Source organism: Anomaloglossus baeobatrachus, chromosome 9, assembly GCF_048569485.1.
Source record: "Anomaloglossus baeobatrachus isolate aAnoBae1 chromosome 9, aAnoBae1.hap1, whole genome shotgun sequence".
Taxonomy (NCBI): domain Eukaryota; kingdom Metazoa; phylum Chordata; class Amphibia; order Anura; family Aromobatidae; genus Anomaloglossus; species Anomaloglossus baeobatrachus.
The window spans coordinates 34695701-34709405 of record NC_134361.1 but is presented as its reverse complement, the minus strand read 5'-3'; positions in this window follow the sequence as shown (position 1 = coordinate 34709405).

Sequence of the window (13705 nt, the reverse complement as noted above, 5' to 3'; positions counted from 1 at the left end):
AGACTGTCTGGATTGGTAATATCAATATCAGTAGACCAATGTTTCGGACTTATGCCCTTTCTCAAGGTCTCTACGTAAAGGTTGCCTGGAGGAGTATGTCAGTCAGGGTGAAACAACTGCTCCTTGGAACTTTGTCTGGATAACCCCTTATCTCTTCAGTTTTGGAGCCTGCAAGCTGTTCCATGTTGGAGTAGTATGTCAATCAGACTGAAACAGCTTGCAGGCTCCAAAGCTGAAGAGATAAGGGGTTATCCAGACGAAGTCCCAAGGAGCAGTTGTTTCACCCTGACTGACATACTCCTCCAGGCAACCTTTACGTAGAGACCTTGAGAAAGAGCGTTGGGCCGAAACGTTGGTCTTATCCAAGATTGGTTGCTCTGGTACTATAATAAAGAACTTTTGCATGAATATTTGGCTCCTTTTTGTGGACCTGAGATAATCAAGATTTTTTTCTAATCGACACAACATTACTTTGCTGGCAGTATATTCAGGGATATTCTTAAATATTGATTCGAACTTCATTAGAAGTCAATGATTTGGCATTTCGGCTCTCCACCCGCATACAGCCAGACATAAACCGATCACTTCCGGGGGATGGAAGGCAGCAATTTTTTCTCTTTTTGGACATACTATATCTGATAACGCTGATTTTACACCCAGTGTGAGCGGATGAAATACTGGGCCGAGCACCGAGCATACCTTGAGCACAGTGAGTGGTTTGCATACGTAACGCACCCAAATTCGAACACTGATTTTCTTTGTTGAATCTGTGTTGGGTACGAACAACGAATTTTTTAAGTTCGGGTCCACTCATCTCTGTGATTGAGCCTATATGGAGATATTCTTATTCATCACCTACCATCTCATTCAATGGACGGGCGGCCTCATACATGAAGATGTGGTCTCACTGGAAGGCAGTCTCATCTGTGAGACGACGGTCTCATTGTATGTTAACTCACTAATGAGAACAACCAACCAGCAGGGTTTGGTTATAGGAACTGGTACTAATAAAAAGAATAGAGGTGCTTAAAATGATTCCTAAAACAATTTCTAATGGTGAGAAAATATAGGCATTGCCATGGACATCAGCAAGTTTTTGGTTTTGTTTCTTACGTGACCCTTCCGGCATCTGGCGATTGGGTACTTCATAGTTTCATAGTGTTTAAGGTTGAAGGTAGACTTAAGTCCATCGAGTTCAACCCCTGACCTAACCTAACATGTTAATCCAGAGGAAGGCAAAAAATCCCATGGGGCAGACAGTAAAGGGTGCTTTACACGCTGCGACATCGCTACCGATATATCGTCAGGGTCACGTCGTTAGTGACGTACATCCGGCGCCGGTAGCAACAACGCAGCGTGTGACACCAAGGAGCGACGATCAACGATCGCAAAATCGTCCAAAAACGGTGATCGTTGACACGTCGCTCCTTTCCTTAATATCACTGCTGCCACAGATACGATGTTGTTTGTCGTTCCTGCGGCAGCACACATCGCTATGTGTGACACCGCAGGAACGACGAACATCTCCTTACCTGTGTCCACCGGCAATGCGGAAGTAAGGAGGTGGGCGTATGTTCCGGCCGCTCATCTCCGCCCCTCCAATTCTATTGGACGGCCGCTTAGTGACGTCGCGGTGACGCCGAACGAACCGCCCCCTTGAGTGAGGGATTGTTCGGCGATCACAGCGACGTCGCTGACAAGGTATGTGCGTGTGACGCTGCCATAGTGATAATGTTCGCTACGGCAGCGATCACCTAATGTCGCATGAGCGATGGGGGCGGGTGCTATCGCGCTCGACATCGCTAACAATCGCTAGCGATGTCGCAGCATGTAAAGCACCCTTAAATCGGGCTTTACACGCTGCGACATCGCTAGCATCGGCTAGCGATGTCGAGCCCGATAGCACCCGCCCCCGTCGCACGTGCGATATTGTGTGATCGCTGCCGTAGCGAACATTATCGCTACGGCAGCGTCACATGCACATACCTGCCCTGCGACGTCACTCTGGCCGGCGAACCGCCTCCTTTCTAAGGGGGCGGTTCGTGCAGCGTCACCGCGACGTCACACGGCAGACGTCCAATAGAAGCGGAGGGGCGGAGATGAGCGGGACGTAACATCCCACCCACCTCCTTCCTTCCGCATTGCCGGTGGAGGCAGGTAAGGAGATGTTCGTCGCTCCTGCGGTGTCACACACAGCGATGTTTGGTGCCGCAGAAACGAGGAACAACATCGCTAATAAGCATTAAACGATTTTTTGTTTCAGGACGACCTCTCCGCGGCAAACGATTTTGACCGCTTTTGCGATCGTTTAAGGTCGCTCAAAAGTGTCACACACTACAATCTCGTTAATGAAGCCGGATGTGCGTCACAAACACCGTGACCCCAACGATAATTCATTAACGATATCGTAGCATGTAAAGCCCGCTTAAGCACCACTTTAGGGGGAAAAAATCCTTCCCAACTCAAAAAATTCCTTCACGACTCAATTTGAGACTCTACAAATATATTGAACTTTGGGAATTGTGTATAACAAGTAGCAGCCCCGATCAGAGTCCCTAGAGTTGTCCTTACGGCCCTTGACGAACGTGTAGATCACCATGTATGCTTACGAGGTGCTGTAGGGTAGCCCTGTGACATATGATTTTTTCTTGCCTTCTCTTTTTTTGGATTACCCTTGATATCAGCAGGCACAGTCTTGCCAATTTATAATAAAGGTACATGGTATTAGTCACAATCTAGGAACATTAAAAATAGCTGTTTCCCATGGACAAAAAACACCAACTATCCACAAGATTGAGCATATATGTATTATCGCTGGGGGTCCAACTGCTGGGACCTCCCGTAGTCATGAGAAGTCGCTTGTGTGAACAGAGCGGTAGTGAGCATGTGCGACCAGCTTCTACAGGACGTGGTGGTTGCACATGCTCACAACCACTCCAATTTTTTTTACTCCATGCAGATCTTAGCAGCTGGACAATCAGGAATTATACATTTATTATCTATCCTTTGGATATCCTTTTGGATATCTGATAAAAATTGTTTATGGGACAACTCCTTTAGCGTAATAAGTCCAGATGCTGATACTTTGTATTTTCACTCTTGTTATCAAAGTGGAGCCAAGTTCAAGATCTCATGGGTCACATATTTTAGACTAGAGCCAAACAGATGCACAATATTAAGATTGCAATGTAGTTTGGAACTAATGATTGCGATTGTGATCATGTTGCGACGTGCAAGTTAGCGCAACCGCAACAATGGGCAAAAATCAGCAAAAATCCAAACTTATTTAACCACAATCATCAATTAGGATTTTAACTAAAGACTTCATGCAGTCTATGGATATGCTGCACAGATACAGTACTGTATATGGAGCAGCCCCAGCATGGACATTAGCATTCAACTAACCATATATTGCGCAGACTAGTACAAAACAGGGACAAAAGTGCAGCCTAATGCTCCTTACTGGGAATATCCAGCCTTTACCACCCATATATTCCTAAATACTATGATGAGCCCTGATGTACAATACGCACCTCCAAAACTTAACCAAACAGGACTTTATAGCAATCTGCACAATATCCTCCATCTTCACGTCATTGCTGAAAGCCACTTTATCCTGATCAGTCGCCGGTTGGCGCTACCCCAATGTACATTAGTATGACAATCTCTATTTTTTTATAACTTGTCCTCATGAGTGCTGGATTTCTTTCCCTTGTTTGCAATCACCGATTACCACAAGAGTGCTGGATTTTTTTCCCTTGTTCCCATGAGAGCCTTAGAATGTGAAAGCCTTAGAGGAGGATTCCACCTATAGATTATTTTCATTTCTTGGCATACATAAGACCCTCCACCTTTTACTATGTGTTTTGCTTCTATGTCTTCGTAATATACCACTTTTTCCTTGTGCAGTGGGGGCTGTCTTTTGTGAGTTGCATTACGATTTTCTAGCAGGACCACCCGCTTTACGTTTTGCTGCCTACCATTGGGTTGCTAGGACTGGGGAGTAATGTGTTAATGAGGTTGTCCCAAGTTGGCATCTTAACACTTATTCAATTGATAAATGATAATTTTACTTATCGTCACTCCTTAGACCCTAATCTGTGTATGACACAGTGTCTCAGCTTTTTTGAAGTGTCCCTTTAAATATCATTTTATATATATATATATATATATATATATATATATATATATATATATATATATACATAATGTGTGCGTGTGTGTGTGTGTATATATATATATGTGTGTATATATATATATATATATATATATATATATATATACACACCATATATGTATGTGTGTGTATATATATATATATATATACAGTGCCTACAAGTAGTATTCAACCCTCTGCAGATTTAGCAGGTTTGATAAGATGCAAATAAGTTAGAGCCTGCAAACTTCAAACAAGAGCAGGATTTATTACCAGATGCATAAATCTTACAAACCAACAAGTTATGTTGCTCAGTTAAATTTTAATACATTTTCAACATAAAAGTGTGGGTCAATTATTATTCAACCCCTAGGTTTAATATTTTGTGGAATAACCCTTGTTTGCAATTACAGCTAATAATCGTCTTTTATAAGACCTGATCAGGCCGGCACAGGTCTCAGGAGTTACCTTGGCCCACTCCTCCATACAGATCTTCTCCAAGTTATCTAGGTTGTTTGGGTGTCTCATGTGGACTTTAATCTTGAGCTCCTTCCACAAGTTTTCAATTGGGTTAAGGTCAGGAGACTGACTAGGCCACTGCAACACCTTGATTTTTTCCCTCTTGAACCAGGCCTTGGTTTTCTTGGCTGTGTGCTTTGGGTCATTGTCTTGTTGGAAGATGAAATGACGACCCATCTTAAGATCCTTGATGGAGGAGCAGAGGTCCTTGGCCAAAATCTCCAGGTAGGCCGTGCTATCCATCTTCCCATGGATGCGGACCAGATGGCCAGGCCCCTTGGCTGAGAAACAGCCCCACAGCATGATGCTGCCACCACCATGCTTGACTGTAGGGATGGTATTCTTGGGGTCGTATGCAGTGCCATCCAGTCTCCAAATGTCACGTGTGTGGTTGGCACCAAAGGTCTCGATCTTGGTCTCATCAGACCAGAGAACCTTGAACCAGTCTGTCTCAGAGTCCTCCAAGTGATCATGAGCAAACTGTAGACGAGCCTTGACATGACACTTTGAAAGTAAAGGTACCTTACGGGCTCGTCTGGAACGGAGACCATTGTGGTGGAGTACGTTACATATGGTATTGACTGAAAACCAATGTCCCCACTGCCATGAGATCTTCCCGGAGCTCCTTCCTTGTTGTCCTTGGGTTAGCCTTGACTCTTCGGACAAGCCTGGCCTCGGCACGGGTGGAAACTTTCAAAGGCTGTCCAGGACGTGGAAGGCTAACAGTAGTTCCATAAGCCTTCCACTTTCGGATGATGCTCCCAACAGTGGAGACAGGAAGGCTTAACTCCTTGGAAAGGGTTTTGTACCCCTTGCCAGCCTTGTGACCCTCCACGATCTTGTCTCTGATGGCCTTGGAATGCTCCTTTGTCTTTCCCATGTTGACCAAGTATGAGTGCTGTTCACAAGTTTGGGGAGGGTCTTAATTAGTCAGAAAAGGCTGGAAAAAGAGATAATTAATCCAAACATGTGAAGCTTATTGTTCTTTGTGCCTGAAATACTTCTTAATACTTTAGGGGAACCAAACAGAATTCTGGTGGTTTGAGGGGTTGAATAATAAATGACCCTCTGAATAAACTTTTCACCATTTAAAAAAAAAAAAAAAAACAAATAAAGAAATAACATTCTTTTTTGCTGCAGTGCATTTCACACTTCCAGGCTGATCTACAGTCCAAATGTCACAATGCCAAGTTAATTCCGAATGTGTAAACCTGCTAAATCTGCAGGGGGTTGAATACTACTTGTAGGCACTGTATATATATATATATATACATATATATATATACATATATATATATATATATGTGTATATATATTATATACATATATATATGTATAAAGTATATATATAATGGACATATTATATATATATACAGTACAGACAAAGTTTGGACACACCTTTTCATTAAGTGAGTTTTCTTTATTTTCATGACTCTGAAAATTGTAGATTCACATTGAAGGCATCAAAACTATGAATTAACACATGTGGAATGAAATACTTAACAAAAAAGTGTGAAACAACTGAAAATATGTCTTATATTCTAGGTTCTTCACAGTAGCCACCTTTTGCTTTGATTACTGCTTTGCACACTCTTGGCATTCTCTTGAGGAGCTTCAAGAGGTAGTCACCGGAAATGGTTTTCCGACAGTCTTGAAGGAGTTCCCAGAGATGCTTAGCACTTGTTGGCCCTTTTGCCTTCACTCTGCGGTCCAGCTCACCTCAAACCATCTCGATTGGGTTCAGGTCTGGTGACTGTGGAGGCCAGGTCATCTGGCGTAGCCCCCCATCACTCTCCTTCTTAGTCAAATAGCCCTTACACAGCCTGGAGGTGTGTTTGGGGTCATTGTCCTGTTTAAAAATAAATGATGGTCCAACTAAACGCAAACCGGATGGAATAGCACGCCGCTGCAAGATGCTGTGGTAGCCATGCTGGTTTAGTATGCCTTCAATTTTGAATAAATCCCCAACAGTGTCACCAGCAAAGCCCCCCCACACCATCACACCTCCTCCTCCATGCTTCACGGTGGGAACCAGCCATGTAGGGTCCATCCGTTCACCTTTTCTACAAAGACACGGTGGTTGGATCAAAAGATCTCAAATTTGGACTCATCAGACCAAAGCACAGATTTCCACTGGTCTAATGTCCATTCCTTGTGTTCTTTAGCCCAAACAAGTCTCCTCTGCTATGTTGCCTGTCCTTAGCAGTGGTTTCCTAGCAGCTATTTTACCATGAAGGCCTGCTGCACAAAGTCTCCTCTTAACAGTTGTTCTAGAGATGAGAAGGTGTGTCCAAACTTTTGGTCTGTACTCTGTGTGTGTATGTATATAATATATATATATATAATATATATATATATGTGTGTGTGTGTGTTATACCCCGCTCCTTAGACCCTAATCCAGGCATGACACGGTGTCCCAGCTTTTTTTTTAAGTGTCCCTTTAAATATCATACTTTTAACAATATCGAGTTTGAGGCTTAAGAGAAGTCTATGGGGGCATCGCCAATAACTGATGTGTTCCCAGTGTTGCCATGTTCCATTGGTTTAGTTGTATAAAAAAAAATTTCAAGTGGAATTTCCACCCCCCAAATTTAAATATCCCATAAATTACATAATCAGAAGTTTCACCAGTTGTTAAAATTTGGTATTAACGTTTCATTTATTTAAAGAGACATTATCCGTTTTCTATTTAATTTTTAAGACTCATTACAAATTTAGGACTAGCCGTGTGCCTGTGTGTCCATTACATAACTAAGTATAAGTTAATTGAAGCAAGAAGAGATCTTCGGAAAAAAAAAAAAGTAGGGTCTTGATAAAGAAAGTATATTGGAAAATTGTATACCTTTTCATTCTAGAAAAAAAAAATATCTTTATTTGGTAAATCTGGAATACCCCTTTAAACTGCTGCACTGTGATTGGCTAATTTTTCTATTGTTCTCCTTGAATAATGGGGAACCTGCTTATTTAGCGTTGTATACAGGGCATAAAGCCATGCATTTGGAGTAAATAAAAACAAAGCAAAAGTGGAGAATAAAAGAAAGGCAACATGTATTGTAAACATTGCAGGAGAGTGTTAAAGGGGTTGTCTACTACTTAAATACTATTGTTCTGGCGATTGAAATAATAAAACCTTATACTCACCTGCGCCGCCACCGTACCAGTGATGTCACAGGAGCACTGTAGACTATCAGCGGCCGCTAATGGGCTGCAGCGTGAACACCTCCCCTGGATATTCGAGGAAAGTGTAAGCAAAGCAGTCCATTAGCGGCTGTTGATTGGCTGCAGCGCTTACGTGACATAGCAATGTTACACAAGCCTACAGTAAGAAGTAGCAGACAATCCCTTTATAGAGGATCTGTTACTAGGTTCAAAGTGGCCAATGTTTGCTCTTATTTTACTCCCTCCGATCCTCGGAGTATTCCATCTTTTTCATTTTTAAAGTCCGCCAGACAGTCCTTGAGATATGGGCCTTTTTATTAAAGGGAACCTGTCACCAGGTTTTTCCCCACCGGTGAGGTCTTATATACAGTATTCCTTCCAGAATGCTGTATCTAAAAGCCAAGGCCGCTCTGTAGAACGTAATAACCACCTTTATAATGATCTCCTAGGGGGCGTTCCGGTCCGATGGGTGTAGCTGCTCTCGGTCCGGTGTCTTCTCCATCTTTCGTGAACGCCATCCTTCCTCTTCTAAAGGCCGCTTTACACGCTACGATTTATCTAACGATCTCGTTAGCGACGTGACACGCCCAGATCGTTGTTACGATTTGCCGAGATCGCTCATAGGTCGTTTATTAGCGGTCATACGTAACGATCTTCGTTCAGCAATATATTGTTTGACCAAGGCGGTCGTGTGGATGTTGTTGGTCGTTGGCAGGGTGTCAAACGTAGCAAAATGTCTGCTGTGTTCCAAACGACGAACAATATTTTGAAACTGAACTGAAAAACGATCAATGATTTTCAACCTATTTGTGATCGTTCGGAGTCGCTCGTAGGTGTCACACGCAACGACGTCGCTAACGATGCCGAATGTGCGTCACGGAAACCGTGACCCCGATGACATATCGTCAGATAAATTGTAGCGTGTAATGCCGCCTTAAGGCCCCTGTGGATGATGTATCCTACATCATCCACACAGACCGTCATTGCGGTCCCTGCGCAGGCGCACTCTGACTTGCCCTGCTAAGGGCAGATGGAAGTACTGTAAAGCGCAGGCTCGAGAAAAGGTCAAGGACCGCCCGTGCATGCGCATTACATTACTTTGATCTGCCCTTAGCAGGCAGATCAAAGTGCACATGCGCAGGAGCGCAATGCTGGCCTGACCTATGGAGATGACGTAGGACACGTCATGTACAGGGGCCTAAGAAGGAGGACAGCGTAAGATGGAGGAGGCGCCGCACTGAGAGCAGCGACACCCCTTCGGACTGGACCTCCCCCAGTTGAGTATAATAAAGCTGTTTTTTTACGTTTTATAGAGTGGCCTGGGCTCTTATATACAGTATTCTAGAATTCTGTATATAAGACCTCATAGAATCATAGAATGGTAGAGTTAGAAGGGACCTCAAGGGCGATCGGCTCCAACCCCCTGCGAGTGCAGGCTTTTCTAAATCATCCCAGCTATATGTTTATCCAGTTTCCGCTTGAAGATTTCCAATGATTGAGAACTCACCACCTCCCATGGTCACCTGTTCCACTCCCTGACCGCCCTCACTACCTCCCGTGGTAGCCTGTTCCACTCCCTGACTGCCCTCACTACCTCCCGTGGTAGCCTGTTCCACTCCCTGACTTCCCTCACCGTCAGAAAGTTTTTCCTACCACCTCACTGGTGGTGGCCGCAGGTTATAGTGGAAAATCCTGGTGACAGCTTCCCTTTAAGGTGCACCCAGTATATTTTTTTTTTTTAAACCAAGGGCGTGTTGCTCAAAGAGTAATTATGCAAAGCAGCCTAAAGACACGCCCCAGAGGATCCTTTGTCCATTTTTTATTGGTAAAGACCATAAAAATTAGCATAAAAAGGATCCATATGGCAGATTTTTTAAGTTTAAAGAGACGAGATACTCGTTGGAAGAGCAGGACTAAAATAAGAGCAAAAACTGGACACTTCTGATCTGGCGACAGGTTCTCCTTAATGTTAAAGGACCTTTTTTTTACAGTAAATTGACAGGATTTGGACAAGTAGCGAATCACTAATATTTTTGAGGATATTTTTGAAGATATGGACTTGAAGGTCGTCATTAGAGATCAGTCACATCCAAATCCACATCTTCACCGCAGGCAGAGGTGCTACTTGGCATCGTACACAACTTACCGCAACACACACACACACAAGCCTGTAAAGTTTGCACTAGCTGTGCAGTGTTCTGTATATTGCTGGAATGTTTTATTGCTATTTTGTATCAAATGAAAAGAAAAAAAAAAGTTGCTATTAATTAATTTTTTTTTGTGGTTGGAGCGAATATCTTTTTTTTTTTTTTCTCTTGAGGAATATATTGTGTTTTTCTACTGTTATTTTGTACAGAAAGACGGAAAGGTATAATAGATTTTATGGTTATTTTGTTCTTGCCTCCTAGAAGTGAAGCTGTCGCGTACTCCCCCCATAGCGGGCAGTTATATATTGTGGTATGGAAAATTACGCAAGCAGTCACCTCTTTAAGGGCGATTGGCACAAAGTGCCTCATGCCCTGGGAAGGAATAAACAAAAAAAACAAAAAAGGAATATTCCCTAAAATGGCTGATTCCTGCTTGTGTGCGAAGGACAGGTCCAATTTTAAGGAAAATACAATATCGGGGGAAAAAAAGGTTGATTTAAATTTTAATGCATTTATTTAATTTTTTATGGATTTTTTTTTTTTTTTTTTTTTTTTAGTTGTGTTTGATTTTCAGTTTAGATGCTCTTCCTCATGATCGGAACGGACGGCAAGGTTCAAATATATTTAATTTTTGCATATTACAAATGGTATCTTGATTATGGTTCTCCTTTTCAGTTTCTTAATGTAACACCAAGATGAAATCCCGTCATCCCTTCTGATAGTTCAGTGTTTCAGATTATGATTTAATCATTAAATATGTTTATTTTTTAATGAACGGCAAAAAAATTGTTGTCCTTTTGTTCAATTTTCATCTGTTTATGGAGAGTTGTTGGTGTGTGCATGTGTGCGTGTAAGGGGGTGCGGAACAGAAACTGCACTCAGCCAACACATTACAGTATGGGGCGCTGTTGGTGTGTGCATGTGTGCGTATAAGGTGGTGGTGAACACAAAATGCACTCAACCAACATGTTACAGTATTCACCAGTAAACATCGCCATCTATTGGTTGGATAGAGCATTTGGGAACTGAAGAATGGAGAGTGTGTTTCATCAAGGGAAGAGTTTGAATGGTTTGTGGTACCTACAAAAGGTGGCGCTACCGTGTCCAGCCGAATTGGAAAATGGTCCTGAAGCTGAAACCCTGCATGAAGCACCTGGAGTCCTGAGTGTTGCTGTTGAGACACCTCAAGAGGAGCTCCATAAATCTGAACATGCTAGCGCTGGTGTCCCATATTCGAGGTATTCACAGGACAAATTCATATGGCAGCACATCATAAAAGACCAATGAGTGTGCTCAATTGCTGGTGACATTAGTACCACTCCTGAAGAACATCAAGGTGCCCAAAAACTCCTCTTGTTCGAGCACTGTCAAGTTAAAAGAGAGGAGGAATGTAAGGGAGTGGTGAACAGAAAATGCACTCAGCCAACACATCACAGTATTCACCAGTAAACATCGCAATCTATTGGTTGGATAGAGCATTTGGGAACTGAAGAATGGAGAGTGTGTTTCATCAAGGGAAGAGTTTGAATGGTTTGTGGTACCTACAAGAGGTGGTGGCACTACTGTGTCCAGCCGAAATGGAAAATGGTCCTGAAGCTGAAACCCTGCATGAAGCACCTGGAGTCCTGAGTGTTGCTGTTGAGACACCTCAAGAGGAGCTCCATAAATCTGAACATGCTAGCGCTGGTGTCCCATCTTCGAGGTATTCAAGGACGAATTCATATGGCATCACATCATAAAAGACCAATGAGTGTGCTCAATTGCTGGTGACGTTAGTACCACTCCTGAAGAACATCAAGGTGCCCAAAAACTCCTCTTGTTCGAGGACTGTCAAGTTAAAAGAGAGGAGGAAAGTAAGGGAGTGGTGAACAGAAAATGCACTCAGCCAACACATCACAGTATTCACCAGTAAACATCGCCATCTATTGGTTGGATAGAGCATTTGGGAACTGAAGAATGGAGAGTGTTTCATCAAGGGAAGAGTTTGAATGGTTTGTGGTATCTACAAGAGGTGGCACTACTGTGTCCAGCCGAATTGGAAAATGGTCCTGAAGCTGAAACCCTGCATGAAGCACCTGGAGTCCTGAGTGTTGCTGTTGAGACACCTCAAGAGGAGCTCCATAAATCTGAACATGCTAGCGCTGGTGTCCCATATTCGAGGTATTCACAGGACAAATTCATATGGCAGTACATCATAAAAGACCAATGAGTGTGCTCAATTGCTGGTGACATTAGTACCACTCCTGAAGAACATCAAGGTGCCCAAAAACTCCTCTTGCTCGAGGACTGTCAAGTTAAAAGAGAAGAGAAGCTGTGGAAAGATAAGGCACAAATAGGGTCTTACCCGGTATAACACGTGGGGGTGAATGTTAGTGTGGCGCCCCTGAGGCTTCCGTCGCCACAGGACATTGCACCCCATCCAGCGGTGTGATGCCCCATTCTGGGTGAGGAAAGGAGTGAACACCGGTCCCCTGGTAAATCTACACAACACCCATTGTTAGGTACATACTGGGACCAGGGACTGTGGCAGTAACTCTCCCATGCTGCATGCTGGGAGGGGCCGTAAGACCCATCCCTGCTCCTATAGGGTACAGCTTAGCAACTGGGGAGGTGGGAGGAGCCAGCAGAGAGCAGTCAAAGAAAGGAAGGTCAAGTTTGAGTAGAAGGAGAGAGAGTGGGGAAGGAGGAGGAGGTCTACAGGAGGCAGGCAAGGAGGAGAAGTAGAAGAAGAGCTCTAGTCAGTCAGGAGCTAAGAAGAAGAAAGAGACGCTTCCTGGTGAAGATCCTGGGACTCAGAGGGTCCAGGTGACACCAAGCAGAGAAAAGGAAGGGATTCCAGGGCCACGGATAGCTGTAGAGCTGTGGTGGCCTGCTCCACAGGAACATCGGTGGAGGGATCAAGCTGCAACAGGGGACGGTCCCTAGAAACCGGAGGAGTGCAAAATCATCTCCAAACAGTAAAAACCGAGGCCCAGGGAAAGTTGTAAACTCCCCTGGCCACAGCCCACCGCAGAACCTCTAGAAAGGGGACAATCATCCGACAGGTGACCCCCCCAGCCTGGAGGCTGTAGTGGAGGCCGAGCAGGTTCATCCTAAAAGAGCAAGGCTTAGGAAGACAGCGGAAGACAGAGACACCTTAGAGAGAAGGGTACCGGTTTTCACTCCAGGAATCACCCAGAAACGGCGGAGGTCCCTGACAGTGGGTTCCAGTCGTCTGAGGGCACCAGTGTGCACCTACCAGGATGTGTGAGTAAACAACTTGAAACTGCACCCTTGGTGTTGCCTCTGTTATTCCGTCTGCTTAGACTTCCACTACACCATAGACTCTCACGAGCACCAACTGTGCCCCGGGGCACCGCTCCACCTGTGGGGAGCAGTACCACCATTGCTGCCGTATCATCACCCCGGAGGCCTCACACAGCAGCGGCGGCTTAATAGCCGCATACCACAGGTGGCGTCACGAACACAAACTTTATTCATCACCAAGTCATCAGCCACATATTTAACTGACACCCACCAGGGCCACGGAGCCGGGCCCCGCCACCACTGACGACCCCCGGACTAGTCCGGCCCGGCACCGGGTGACCCATAGCCCTGGGGTGGGCGAGTCATTAGCAGGAACACTCACCTGGTAGGGTTGTGCCAGTCACAACCCCTTTTAGAGCATATAGATAGCGTGGGAGGCAGCGGTCCCGCAGCGAGGAGACAATTCAGAAGGCAGGAT